General features: G+C 47.1%; 1 long non-coding RNA gene across 1 annotated transcript; it reads left to right on the plus strand.

Annotated features, from left to right (window-relative positions):
* Positions 1-6,007: 6,007 nt before the first annotated feature.
* LOC129145737 (uncharacterized) lies at positions 6,008-7,639 on the plus strand. Its single transcript, XR_008551732.1, has 3 exons — positions 6,008-6,108; positions 7,324-7,505; positions 7,581-7,639. It is a non-coding gene; the product is annotated as an uncharacterized LOC129145737 (long non-coding RNA).
* Positions 7,640-14,615: the final 6,976 nt, after the last annotated feature.

The raw sequence follows: 14,615 nt of genomic DNA on the forward strand, positions 1-14,615 counted from the left end.
TTTGGAAAGGCGGGTGATGTACAGTTCTTATTATAAGGAAATTTGCCTGAATCTTCCCATGGTTGCAATCACTTTGCATTAATAGTAATTTTTTTTTTTAATTTAAGTAGAAAAAAATTTTCATAAAATCTCCAGATTATAAGACTACTCTGTCCAAGAGTTTATGGGAATTTCTTTTACAATCTCTTAAAGGAGAAATAGATTTTGAATGTTGGTTTTCCATAAAGACATTGTTGAAAGGGGGAGGGGGTGCTGGCTTGTTGCCTTCGGGGCCTGTGGACCTTTGGCTTCCCCGGGAGCAAGGCCGCCTCCATGATGGCTGCATTCACTGCATCTAGCCCATGGTCGACGTCAGAGTCATGGGATCGCCTCTGTGTGTGCTCACACGTCTATCTCCTGCCTTCGGTCTCTGCAACCAGCGGGGGCATTGTCTCTGGGCCTTCAGCGATTTGCTGGAGGCCTTCGGCCCAACCCCAGGGCCTGTGCTGCTGGCCTGTGCCGGGCTCCACCCATTCCCACAGGCCCTGGCCCCTCCTGCCTGGGCCCCTGCCTGCCAGCCCAGCTGACCAACGGGCCCACCTGAGTACACCTGGTCGATGCGTGGGGCCCCGCCGCTTCCAAGACACATGCATACACGCACTTGCCCGCCGGCACACACAAATACGCACACACAACACAGTCCCGCACCCACGCACACACACACACACAGGCCCAGCTCGGGGCCGTCGGCCGGCGCAGCCAAGCACCCCGGGCCTTGGAGCTGGCGGGCAGCTTGGCACCCACCCTGCCTCCACAGGCTGGCATGGCCCGCCTCGCTACTCGGCCTCTGACAGCCCAGGCGCCGGCAGGCCCACGTCCCCGACCCGGCCAGCGGCTCTGCAGGGCTCAAATGGACGCTGGCTGACGCAGCTACAAGCGGCCCCCTCCTCGCCAGCCTGGGGTCGCCTGGCCCAGGGCACGGCCTGCCCCCAGCCAGCAGACGCCAGCCCCATGGCCCTGCTGGGGCCGACCCGGGTACCAGGGACGCCCGTGGGCACTGTGGGCGGGCGCCCAAACACCGGCGGGCTGGCGGTGCCGGTCAGGCTACAGGAGAGAAGGCTGGTTCTGGATGTACCTCTGGGGGCCATGGGTTTCATTTTTTTGGTTCTGGGGATGGCAGTGGGCCCTGGGTGCGCCTTTGGCTGGCCACTGTGTGGTTTGTGCTGTGTATTTCTTAGGCAAGCTTTGGGGTTGGGCAACTATTTTGGAGTATCAGGAGTGGGTAGAGTGCTGTGGATTATGGCAGAATATAGGAAGGTGATGACAACAGCTAGGAAAACAACCCAACTGCTTCAAAATCTACCCATGTTGGGGTTTGCCTTTCATTTGGGTAGAAAGCAGGATGATTGAATTTAAACGGGTAAATTAATCCTTGGAAACCTGGGCAGGGATGAAGGGGTGGGGGGCCACAAGTACATGGTACTCAGGGCCAGCCTCCTATCCCAGAGGGCACCTCCCCAGGAATGGCCAGAAGTTGATGAAACCCTATTGCATTTGGTGCAGGCCATATACGAAATAGAAGAAACTTCAGATAATATAGTGCCTGTGAGGCATCAGGGGCTGTATGCGGGTGGTTCTCACAGCTCTGTGAGAGTCTAGGCACAAAGAATGATCCAGAATCCAGCAACTGCAGGACTAGAGGCAAGATCTGTAACAGTGTTTGGTGATTCTTGGGTAAGAAGTTCAGAGAAACCAACCCACCGTTATGAAGACACCAGACTCCTTAGGAGAGGAGGAGAGGGAGTCTGGCCCTTTGTCCGAGTGTCATCCAGTAGTGGCAAACCAAGCTGCCACGTCAGAGTTTCCATACTCCTCTGGAGAGGAGGAGAAGGCTGGCTCCATGTTCCGGCTCGCCGGGTGGTGTCTCAGAAAATGAAGTGGCTGGTGATAGCTTGATGGCGCTCTCTCTAACCCTGCGCCACCCGGGAGGCCCCTCTATCATGCATTTATATAGAAAATGGTTCCTCCTCAGGACACGGGCCACCCTACAAAAGCCGCAGCAAACAGCGTGGGCTCAGGGCGGCCCTCTGGACGGGGACTCCTGAGACAGGGGCGGGGCAGGGGCTGAGGCGCCTGCTCTGTTGTGCGTGAGACTGGGCGTTCTGGACAGACAGACGGAGGGAAGAGATCTGAGACATCTGCGTGGGAAAGGGGCCCCCACGGCGCTGTCTGTTCACAGAGCTGGACGCAGCTTCCTCCGAACAGAACGTGCTGGAGTCAGCCCCCTCCGAGCGGCCTGTGGGGCCGAGCAGAGACCAGGCGCCCCCCACGCACAGCGGCTCACTGTGTCTCCAGGAGCCAGAGACTGCCCGGGCCCTTTTTGGAGCAAACTTGGGCTCTGGGCGCCCCTGAGTGTGCGAGGCGGGGTGTGCGTGAGTGTGTGTGCGCGTGTGAGGGGTGATGATGGGGGTGGGGTTGTGGGCCTGGCCATGCCACGTGAGCCCATGGGGGGCAGCCCCCCGCCCCCCGCCGCACTGGGGCCAGCTCCCGCCCCTGAGTCCCTGCCAACCGCACAAGATGTGAACCTGGTGCTCCTGGCTGAGGCCCGGGCTGGTGAGCCCAGAGCAGCGCAGCGGGCGCCTCTCCAGGGCAGGCAACCGGGAGGCTTTTCTTGGCGCATGTCACGCAGAAAGCAACGCAGGGTCCCAGCTCCGTCCCTGAGCGGGAGACCCTGTCCCTGGCTCTGCTGACTCTGACCCTGAGCGAGCCCCCTCCACCTTGCCTCTCCCTGGGTTTGGGCTCCAGGCTCCTGAGGCCCAGATGGTGGGGCACCGAGCTCCTGGCCGCGCTCTGACCCGTTGGGCCCAGCCTTCCTGGGGCGGTCCTGGCCCGCCCCCCGACCTATGGCTTCCCCCTCCCCCCCCGCCCCAGCCTGCCCAGCCCCACCTGGTCCTATGCCCGCCCTGCCCAGGCCTTGGCCCCTGAGGCACAGCACCCCCCATCCCACGCCTGGGGGCAGGGCAAGTGGCGGAAGCGGAGTCGGGCATTGGCTTCCTGGGCAGGGCAGGGACAGGCGCCATCGTCCACCCTCCTCTGGCCTCAGCGCAGTTCCAGACGCTCGTTAGTGGGGTCGTTTCCCTGAAGACTCTTTCTGTCTGGTCGCCGTCAGGGGAGAGAAACACAGCTGAGCTTCTCTGTTGATTTTGTGTCCTGCCACCTTCCTGATTTCATCTTCTCCAAGTTATGTTTTTTTTTTTTTTTTTTTTTTGTGCAGTGACACAGAGACTTGGAATGAAAGATTGCTGCTGTTTCTACCAAAGCCCGGGTCGTCTGCCACACCCGAGGCAGCAGGTCTATTGGTGGAATCTCCACACACAGCCTCTTCCTGAGACCGGAACCCTCAGCAACATGGCCCTGGAGGGATGCGACCTCGGCCCTGGCGGTGACTTCCTGGGAAATGCCGGCTGCCTTTCTTCCTGCCACCCTCCTGTTGCCCAGTGAAGACAATCAGGGATTGACTCTGATACGCGCTTTGATCAGATCAGCATGCTCCAGAGAGAGCCGTGGCCACCTGCTCTCTCACAGGCATCTGATGGAGTTCAGCTTAGACGGGAGTGATCCCTCAATGGCCTTCACTGCAGACCCTTCAGGCCTGTCTCCCTGGCAACTCCCCCTCCCCTGGCCTCTGGATTCAGCTCCCCTCACCCTTCTGGGATGGCTCAGTCTCTGACAGAAATGGCATCCTTCCGTGCCTCGAGGAGGGGTGCCTGTGCAGATCCCTAAGCCGTGAGCAGTGCCTTTTTTCTCATCTGCAGCCTGGGCCCCTCACCTTGGCCCTCCATCACCCTTGTCAGTGTCTTCTCTGTTCTTCTGGAGAGGCCTCCTGACAAGGAATAGACTGACCTTTCCTTCACATGCACAGAAATCTTTCATAGCAGAACACTCTATCTCTACACAGGGATTCCCAGCAGCCTTCCTCCAGCACAGATTTGTACTCACCCGCATTGCATTGTGCTTTCTTCACACCATGCCATTGTGCATTTTCACCAAACTATCCCAGGGGGCTACCACCTAGGACCCAGTGAGTGGTCATCATGGTGTCCACATGCTTATCCAACCCACGGGCCCATTTCAGCTCCCGTCACCTGCCCTGCCCACGTGAACAGGTCTTAATTCCATTCTGATCCTTTTTTGTCACTGCTCCTGAGTCCTTTCCTCACTTTCACAGGGATGAAGAACAAGGACGACTCCTGCATGGGTGGCCTTTTCTGGGTGGCCTCTTTCAGTCAGAAGGTCTTCACGTCTAGGCCTCCTTTTCTTTCTACCTTTTATGTCTGTCAGTTTTCCGCTGGCCATATTGACAGTGTACACTGAAGAAAAAGCCTGTCAGCCTCAGTGCTTTGGCCCCTGAGGTTCTGTGTGCTTGAAGGGCCTGTTCCCTCACTTCCTTCCCACAGAGCTCCCTCCCAGAACACTTTGCTCAAAACACCCGTCTCAGTCACCTTCACCTCTTTCCAGCCCTCTCTCCATCACTCCTACTCTTCTTTACCTGGCGTGGCTGCTCCCCACACAGCACGTCCTTACCCCGCAGCTCTGTGGCCACGTGGGCAGGCTGTGCTCACACCAGATGGCTTGGTATTTCCTCCTCCTGGGTGGACTGGACACCTTCACCCCATCCTGACAGCTGTGAGCACCTACGTGTGTCGACTTCATTGACTTCACAGTGTTGGGCAGTTTCCAGGGTGTCCATAGGTCTCCTGGGGATCCCCAATCAGTGCAGGTTCTGACCCACTCGGCTGCTCAGGAATGAATGAAGCCGGACCTCTGTGCTCCTCCATGCCCATCAAGCAACCCGCCAAAGCCTGACAGTTTTCCACATCCAGCCCTCTCTCCCCTGAGTTCTCCTGAACGGTACTCCCCAACGCTGCCATAGGCCGCCCATAGGGAGATACTCCTCACTTTGCCTTCCCTCTGGGGTCTCACTTTCTCCCCAGATGAAAGCAAAGAGGGTGCTGCCCCACTGGATCCTGTTGGACCAGGTTCATCCCCTTCCCCAATCTCTGCCCACAGGCCCGGGCTGGGACTCCTCTCCAATTCTTAGGGTGCTCCTATTGGGAGGATGGGACTCACTCATGTTGGCATCACCCACCCGACAGTCCCGCTGCATCATGGCAGTGTGGAAATTCAAAGTAAAATAGAGGTAAATAGCCTCTGTCTTCTCCAAAGATCATGGCTATCTAAAAATTCTAAGATAAGTGGGGAAGAAAGTGTTCTTACAATCTTTGGTGGAAATGTTGGTTAGGATATCAATTTTTTGTGGTCTGTGTGCAAATCCATTTCAAAATTGCTCAAATGGGTTGAGCTTTAGATTAGAACATCGGTTGTCATCATTGCTACCTTGAAAGTCACCAATTGTAAAAAATAATAAAGGGTCTCGATGGACATTGCAACAGGCGTCTGCATTGTATTTGTGATGTTCTTTCATTGACGGCTGACATCAGTTCATTTAGAGTGAAATGTTTTCAGCTAAAGATAAAATTCCTTTTTTAAAAAAGGGGCTTTAGACATTGTTGTCATTCTCAAGTTTCCTTGAAAAGGCTCTGGTTATTCTCAGAGTTTTTTTTTTTTTTTAAAGATTTATTTATTTATTTATTTGTTCATTTATTTATTTATTTATTTATTTATACAAGCACTGGGTACAGTCAGAAGCATGAGAGGGTGAGAAATTCACTGAGCCAGAGCGGGGAGCTGAACAGGCAGAAGGACCGAAGTACACTGCTGAGGGGAGCAGCGGGCGGCAGGAGAGCTCTGCGCGCCATATGCGACCCTCCTCCTTGGCCTGGGAGCAGCTGGAGATCGAACTGTTGCTGCAGAGGCTGCAGGCAGCTTCGCAACCCAGTGCTCAACCACTGCGCCCTGAAAGGACATTTTGCCGAGGCTGGTCTGCCACAGGATGTCAACATGGGGTGAGTTTATTTGGAACACAGGAATTTCATTCTATTCTACCCTATTCTTTTTCATTGTTTGTTTCTTGGTAACTAGGTAGAGGAAGGATCTTTCAGTTATTTGAAATTTTGTTTTATGAGACATCATGGCTCCATTCATCATTTTGCCTTTTTCTTTCCATAGGTATGTACAATTTTCAGAACTCTTGTATATGAAAGCTGGAAGGGTCTGGGCTTTGATTTAATGTCTTACTTTCACTTTTTTTATCAAAGCAATATAAAGCTTATGGGTTAAACAGAGTACATTTATAATTACTTTTTTGAAGACAAAATATATTTATTTGGATTTGCAAATGAGCAGGAGCCTAGGTTTAGGCCAGAAACCCAAACCCCCTCACTAAAATCAATGAAGTGTATTGGACATTCACTCCAAATGAAGCTGCTGTGCCCACCCTGCCTGACTAGCAGGAAGGCCACAATTTCATCCTTAATATTAGTTTTTCTTTGGCCATCAAGGTATTATTAATTTGAAAAATAATTTTAGCAGTTCCTTTTCACCTGCCAAGGATCAGGGATGTAAGTGCAATGATGATGTTTTCATTAGTTTTAGTCAACCGGTTCTGATCATAAGAGGGGGCTGCATGCATTATAGAAAATGTGAACAGTCGAATGAAATAAAATGACCAATGGCCAACTATGATTTTTCATCAAAAGAGAAATATTTTTCATGAGTTAGCTTACTTTCTTCCTTCTGATTTCCAGTATTTTGAATTGTGAACTACAACACCCTTGTATAAGGGCCGGTTGTATAAATGTAGAGTTTAAGAATCACCAAATGAACTCCCATTCAATAGATGGAGAAACATAAAATCACTTATCATCATCGTCTCTGAGTGCGCACCAATATGCGACCTTTGCAGTAACTATTTCCCTTGCTTTTCATGACAAGTTCTCATATAATTCTGTATTATTAAATGTATAATTAAAACATGATGTTCATTTTGTCTGGTATTTAAAATATAAATAAATTTTATTATGTTCATTTTCTATCTAGACTCTTTCTCGCAACAATATGTGGGCAAGATGATCCACAGGATTGGCTGTGCTACAGCCTCATGTTTTCACTGCTGTATAGTATTCCACTTAATACCAAGTAATTTTTCCACTCTATTCTACATTCACACTAGATTATTGCATTAATATTTTCTATCCAAACTGGAATACCAATATCTAGAATTTTATATTCCACTTTCTTCATTGAACACTAATGTTTTATGTATATGTGAGATATATTGGACAGTTTCCTGGGGTTTTCATTTAGATTGTTTCCAATCCTGAATGGAAATGAATTTAGTATATTTAATATATATAATATATTTCTATTTTTTCTCTCTCCAAGACAACAACAATAAAAACAACTATAATTGAGATGTTAAACTAATGCACAATTCAACCATAAAATCCTAAAGCCAACTAAATCTTGAACCAAGAATCAACTGAAGGCAATGATGAAGCTGTAAAGATTTATTTTTTGTCATTTATTGAAGAAACAGATATTTGCATGAATGCAAGACGTTCTTAGTAAGTACGCACAATTTTTAAAGAGATGTTACAAGTAGCGGTGACAGCCATTCTCTCTCTTTCTCTCTCTCATAGGATGGAGAGCGTTGGAGAGGGAGAGAGATTGCAAACTAGATTCCTGAATTTACTAATACGTCAAGGTTTTATTTTCTGTTTTTCTTCTTTTTACTGAATTATTTCTTCTTCACACATATTTTATTCTCTGAGATGGGCTACCAGATAATGTTCCCTAAAAAATTGCACCTGCATCTTTCATCTTCTCTGATGGAAATTCTGTGTGAGCGAGCACCTAAGCTAGGAGCCCGAGAGTCAATAAGGAGGCAAAATATTATGAATTTTTCTGATGTCTGAACAAGAAATACCATCCATTTCCTACATTATTTGTGCTGTTAAAGTGAAGGTCATATCACTTCTGGAACATAAAATAACTTTAAAAGCAGGGCCTCCCCTGGTGGCACAGCAGTTGAGTGCTGGGCTGCGAAGCTGCCCACAGCCTCTGCAGCACTGATTCGATCCCCGGTATAAAATGGGCCAAAAAGAAATGGGATAAAAAGGGCATTGGAGGGAAAGAATTTGGATAATAGGTTTCTCTAACCCCTTCTGAAACACTTCGCTACTTTAGTTCACTATGCCTAGCCACAGAATCAAAAAATTTGACATATTTAACATCAGATAGGGTTTGAGAGATTTCTGTTCTACCCTCATTTGTCAAAGTGAAAAATGAAGGCCTTCAGTGTTCACATAAGGTCACATAAATGGAAGCATTAATTTCAAAATCCTGATCTCACACGTAGTTTATTCTCCAACATTCTGAAATTAACTTGAAAAATAACCCACAAATTTGAATTAAAGACTCTTGTGCAATGATTTCTCAACAACACAAGTGATATCTCATTGCCTCACTGGGTTTCTGCAAAAACACTAACCAACTACTGGCTAGAACCCTTTCAGATTATACCCATGATCTATGTTTTTATACTAACTCACTTTAAAAAGCATATATTTCTATTTTAGTGGAATTATTTATTCTCATCTTATACAGAAAGATAAGTATCAAGGTTTATTTTCCATAGCATATCATAAATAATGTTTAGCTAGAAAAATGAGACACTTTCTCACAAATGCCATCCTTCTTGAAAGAGGTATTAAAGGTGTTCAACTACTGCAGGGAGCATCTGACAACCACTACTAAGTATGTTGGAAAAGTTTGGAACAGATTAGATCCACATACCTTTGCGGGAGGGGAACGAAGAACAAGAAATTACTTAAAAGACTGTGGTGTGGTGGAAGAACCTCAATGAAATCAACACTGTACTTCGAGATTATCTTCAAAAGTCCTCTCAAAGAGCCTTCCTAGGCAGTGATCCACCCAATACATTGAGAAAAAGTGCCCTGCCATTTATTGGCTTGAATCACGAAATGATTTCATCTTGACCTCAGATTTAGCAATATGATATGCCTTAACCTAAATGAGAGTCACATCTCAAGAAAAAAAGAAAGGTCACAAGCTATGGAGTTCTTATTGAGATAATGCCAGTAAAAACCTTTTAAACCGTCAAAACGAACGGTGATCATTCTCTCTAGCCCTTCTCTCTCCCTCCCACCCTCCTCCGCTCCTCCACACCCTATACTTTCCCTAACCCAGTGTTCCATGACTGCAATCCTTGTTGAACACAAATCTTTCACTCCTGTGCAGAGGACATTAAATGAGAAAAAATATGAAAATATATTACCATGCTTAAAAAATATATAAACCTTCAGAACATATTAGAGAATAAAATTTCAAATCCTTAAGTCTCTAAAAATCCTTAACTAGGAAGTGATTAAGAAAGTGACCTGAAATGTACGTGTATCAGGAGCGAAAACAGGAAAAATGGTCAGGATAAATTCACCCGGGGAACTGCTCCACAGACCTGGAAGAAATCAGGACGCTCTTCCTACACCGCGAGCTCCATGTCTCCGCCACACACTCAAGTCTAACTATTGTCAGTATCACTCCCCTCGCGCCAAGAAAGAAAAAACAACACTCTGTTATCTTCTGTGCTGCGGCAGAATGGAACCATCGTTTGTCAAGGTGGCTCACAGCTTCAGCAAAACTATCTCATAGCACAGGGAGTGAGTCAAGCAGCTGGAAGACCAAAGAGATCTTTCAGGGCTGACTCATGAAACACAACAGCAGCAGCCGGGGCGGGCGTTGCAGCGCGGCCAGGACGGCGACCTGCGGCGTCACGAGGCTTCCCTGCGCGTCACGTCCTTGGAGAAAGTCCAACCTGAATCCCAAAGTGATAAAGTCCCGACTCCAACTGGCCGCGGCCTCGCCCAGGCGAGCCTCGGGACAAGCGCAGCCCCGGTGCCCAGGCCTCGCGCAGCGGGCGGCAGCCGCGGGGCGCTCTCGCCAGGACGGGGGAGCAAGACCCGTCACCCTGGCTGGCGGGGGCTGCGGGCGGTGCGGGGCGGGGCGGTGCGGGGCGGGCAGGGCGGGCAGCGAGGCCGCAGGAGCCGGGGCCGCCGGGCCGCGAGGCGGAGGGGCCTGCGGCGCACAAGCAGGGACTGGCGCGGCCACTCGGGGCTCACCGTTGACGGTTCCCGGCCGGCCTGGGAGACGCTGCCACGGCAGCCCCGTCCGCCGCCCCCGTGACGACCGCGGGGCCGCCTCACCTGGACTTGCCGACGCTGCTCTCGCCGATGATGAGGACCTTCAGGACGGGCAGCACGTCCTCGTCCATCCTGACGCTGCTCCGCTCCAGCCCAGCTGGCCGCCCTGTCCGGCTCTCAACCCTTCACCCCGAGAACTGCCCGCGCATGCGCACCGCTCAGCGTGCTACCACCTTTTCACACCGGGTGTGTCTATCACTGGAGCAGCAACAACCCAGTTCCGCCTGGAGGTTGCTCTGCGTCTGCGCCAAACCAGAGTTCCAGGCGGTTTCCCCGAGAGGTTAGTCCTCTCGCGCGCAAGCCCAGACCTAGAGGGCGGAAGTGTGTGACGTCACCCGCCTGCGCACTTCCTCCTTCCGGCCCTGTCTTCCATCGGACTTGGTTATGCAGTAGGCAAAGGGAAGGGGCGGAGCCAGGGGAGTGTAACGCTTGTTTGGTTTAGTTGCTGCTCATAACAGCCATATGGCGTCGGGAAGCACTGTGCGGAAAGGCAAATTACGGTAAAAGTAGGTCCCAACTCTACACATGGCCAGCTAATTTATCTAGCCTTCTGAACCTGTTAGCTCAGCTGAGCAATGGAGGCCATCATATGTCTTAGAATAATACCAGCTTCTTGGATTGCTGTGAAGACTAAGTGAGATCGTTTATGAACACACTTTGTAAACACAAGTAAACCATTTAAGTGTGACTAGGTATGAATTTCCTGATTTACCCTCCTTTAATGAAGAATTCCCTTCCTACATCTGTACCTCTTGAAAGGGAATTGTAGACTCTATAGATCCGGTGCATAAAAACTTATGGTGGTGCAATTTCAAACCAGCTATTTCTGTTCTTAAAAACTACATAACTACAGGAATCGTTTACATGTGCTTTCTTTCCTTCACTAAGTTGAAAATCTTATTGAAAGTCCCAAATCTCATATGGATATGAAAGCTTATGAAGTGCTTGGTACTTAGCAGACACTGAACAGTTCTTTCATCTTCTTACACTTGCAGCTAATGCCAGATACAATAGATTTGATTACAGAAGGAATAGGGGGAAAATTAAAGATTTTTTTTTTAATCTGGGAAAGCACGTTTACCACATATCCAATTGGTTCCTTCACTTCCTTCCGGTCTTTACTCAAATAATGCCTTCCTAAGGAGGTCTTCCTTTGTCCTGTGCACAGCCTTCCTGTTTTCCCTATAACTCTTCACATTATTTTTCTGCATAGAATTTGCCATCCTTACATATACATGATAAATAAATTCTACTTTATATTTATACATATTTTACTAGTTTATTTGTTCACTGTTTAATCTGCCCCAAAGAGAACAGAAAGAGCCCTGGTATCTAGTACCTGGCATATAATGTAAAATTATACTAAATGTTTGATGAATGAACTGAGTGAACATTTTAGGCTCGTTCCCAACTTTGAGAAGTGATATCACCCAGACAACCTCTGATAAAATCATCTTTGAAATCTCAATCGGTCTATTCCAGTCTGCTCCTGGCTGTGGCATCAAGAATGTATTTCTGAGATTCTCAGTATAGTCAAGCTTTCCTGCTGTGGGGCAGGGATTCTAAAAGCGTAGTCCCCTAATCCTAGGAGACCATTTCTGGTGATCTACAAGATCCAACTCTTAATAAATATTTAAGATGTTATTTAGGTTTTTTCACTCTTATTGTTTTGTGACACCACAAAACCAAACGGGAGTTTTCCAATGGATGCATAGACCGTGATTGCAAAACAGAATGCTGGCAGAACCAGGTAGGGAAATTCAGCTTTTTTCTATTAAGCCAGACATTAAAGAGATTGAAAAAAAGCATACTTTTAAAAAATAATGTTACTCATCACTACTTTTTGCGTTAAAATAGTTATTTTCATAAACATTAACTAGTAACAACACTTGTCATTTAAATTGAATTAATATATGTCTAAAATTTCTCTAATTTTTTATTTCTAGTATAATAAATATTGATAGCTATAGACATGTAATCATCTTTGAGTTTTCAATGATTCGAAAAAGTAGACAATACGTTATAGAACCAAAAAGTGTGAGAACTGACGCACTGTACTTTTCACATAAAAATATAAATGAAAAAAAAAAATGGAAGCTTGTCAATAATAGTCCTGGATATTGATATTCCACGTGATGTTTGTTGCCCTACTTCAGCAACATCATCTCCTCCTATCTCTTCACCACTTTTGGGTTTTTTGCGAAATCTTCTTGCTCATCTTTTTTTTTTTTTTATTTTTTTTGTTCTTCTCATTCCATTTTTTTTTAAATAATAAATTTTATTTTTATATTCCCCATACAATTGCAACCCCCCCTTTCTGATGCCAATCCCTCCCCTCCCGCCCCCCACCCCCCCAAAAAGTGTTTCTGTTTCATAGTTTTTTGTGTGGTTCTGATTTTCACTTTCTTATAGTTATTCATTTTCCTGGTCCCATATTTAAGTTTTCTAGATTCCTGCTATGAGTGAGACCATCTGGTATTTTTCTTTTTCTTTTTGGCTTATTTCGCTGAGCATAATCCCTTCCAGCACCATCCATGTTGCTGCAAATTGCATGTGTTTATCTTTTTTGAATGCTGAGTAATATTCCATGGTGTATATGTACCACATCTTCTTGATCCGGTCATCTATTTTTGGGCATTTGGGTTATTTCCAAAGCTTAGCTATTGTTAACAGTGCTGCTAAAAAACATAGGGGTGCAGGTGTTCTTTGGAATTGATGTTTCTGTGTCCTTTGGGTAAATACCTAGGAGTGGAAATGCTGGATCATATGGAAGCTCTATGTTTAGTAGGTCCAGAAATCTCCACACAGCTCTCCATAGTGGTTGGACCAGTTTGCAGTCCCACCAACAGTGCAGAAGAGTTCCTTTTTCTCCACACCCTCGCCAACATTTGTTGTTGCTAGTTTTTTTCTTAATATGTGCCATTCTCACTGGTGTAAGATGGTATCTAATGGTAGTTTTGATTTTCATTAACCTGATTACAAGTGATGTTGAACATTTTAGAAAACAGGTGCCATCTTGTGGTCTCCTTTCAACCATGATCTTATGGAAAACCAATATTCAAAATCTATTTCTCCTTTAAGAGATTATATAGATTTTTTTTTTTTTTTTTAAATAGAGGCATGTTTTTATTTATTTATTTATTTGTTTGTTTTTGTTTTGTTTATACATGCACTGGGTACAGTCAGAAGCGTGGGAGGGTGAGAGAATTCACCAGAGCCAGAGCGGGGAGCAGAGCAGGCAGAAGGACCGAAGTACACTGCTGAGGGGAGCAGCGGGCGGCAGGAGAGGTCTGCGCGCCATGTGGGACCCTCCTCAGGTGGCCGGGGAGCAGCCGGGGATCGAACCGGCGCTGCAGAGGCCGCGGGCAGCTTCGTAACCCAGCGCTCAACCGCTGCGCCACCGGGGAGGCCCTCCTTTAAGAGATTATAAAAGATATTCCCATAAACTCTTAGACAGAGTAGTCTTATAATCTGGAGATTTTATGAAAAATACTTTTTCTACTTACATTAAAAACATAATGTCTATTAATGCAAAGAGATTGCAACCATGGGAAAATGCCAGGCAAATTTCCTTATAATAGGAACTGTACATCATCCGACATTCCTAAGTCCAGTTAAAAGCATACTCAAAGAGGCTTTTCTTTGACTGAGTCATTCTCTTCCTAGAGAGAGGTCTGTCCATTTGGCCTTGGTACCATTTCTATTGCAAGGAATTTGTCTGTTTCATCCACTGTGCACAATTTGTTGGCATGTCATTTTTCAGAGTAATTTCTTATAATTCTTTTAAATTTCAGAATGATCCATGGTAATCTTTCATTTTTGATTTTAGTCATTTGGATTGCAATGATTTTCTCTATTTATCAAGTCTCCAATTTATGCACGTCCATTGTAATTTTCATTATTTTCTTCTGCTCTGGAATTTTGAAAACATATTTTGAGACTACAATCTCCTCACATTTTAGGATTGTCCCATAAATCAAACTCTTTGTCACTATGTGGTCACCTGTTTATCTGCAATATTTTTTATTCTTCTGAATATCCACTTTTCGTGATTGTAATCTAACTACCTCAACTTTCATGAGTAGCATTTTATTAGTATTCGATTTCCCTTCACTTTTAAAATGAAAAGTGGGGCCTCCCCAGTGGTGCCGCGGGTTGAGCCCTGCACTGTGGAGCTGTCCCCGGCCCCGGCCACCAGCGAGGGTCCCACATGGCGCGGCAGACATCTCCTGTCTCGCCCGTTGCTCCCCTCAGCAGTGTATTTCAGCCAGTCTGCCTGTTCTGCTCCCCACTCTGTCTCTGGTGAATCCTCTCACCCTCCCGCACATCTGGCCTGTACCCCAGTCCTTGAATATAAATAAACAAATATAAAAAAATAAATAAATGAAATGAAAAGCCCCCGCAGTCTTCACTCTGGGCTTCTCTAGCCTCCTTCTCCCTTTCTGTCCCGGCCTC

The sequence above is a fragment of the Talpa occidentalis genome, unplaced genomic scaffold (genome assembly GCF_014898055.3).
Source record: "Talpa occidentalis isolate TD23 unplaced genomic scaffold, MPIMG_talOcc4v2.1 talOcc4.14, whole genome shotgun sequence".
In the NCBI taxonomy this organism is placed as follows: domain Eukaryota; kingdom Metazoa; phylum Chordata; class Mammalia; order Eulipotyphla; family Talpidae; genus Talpa; species Talpa occidentalis.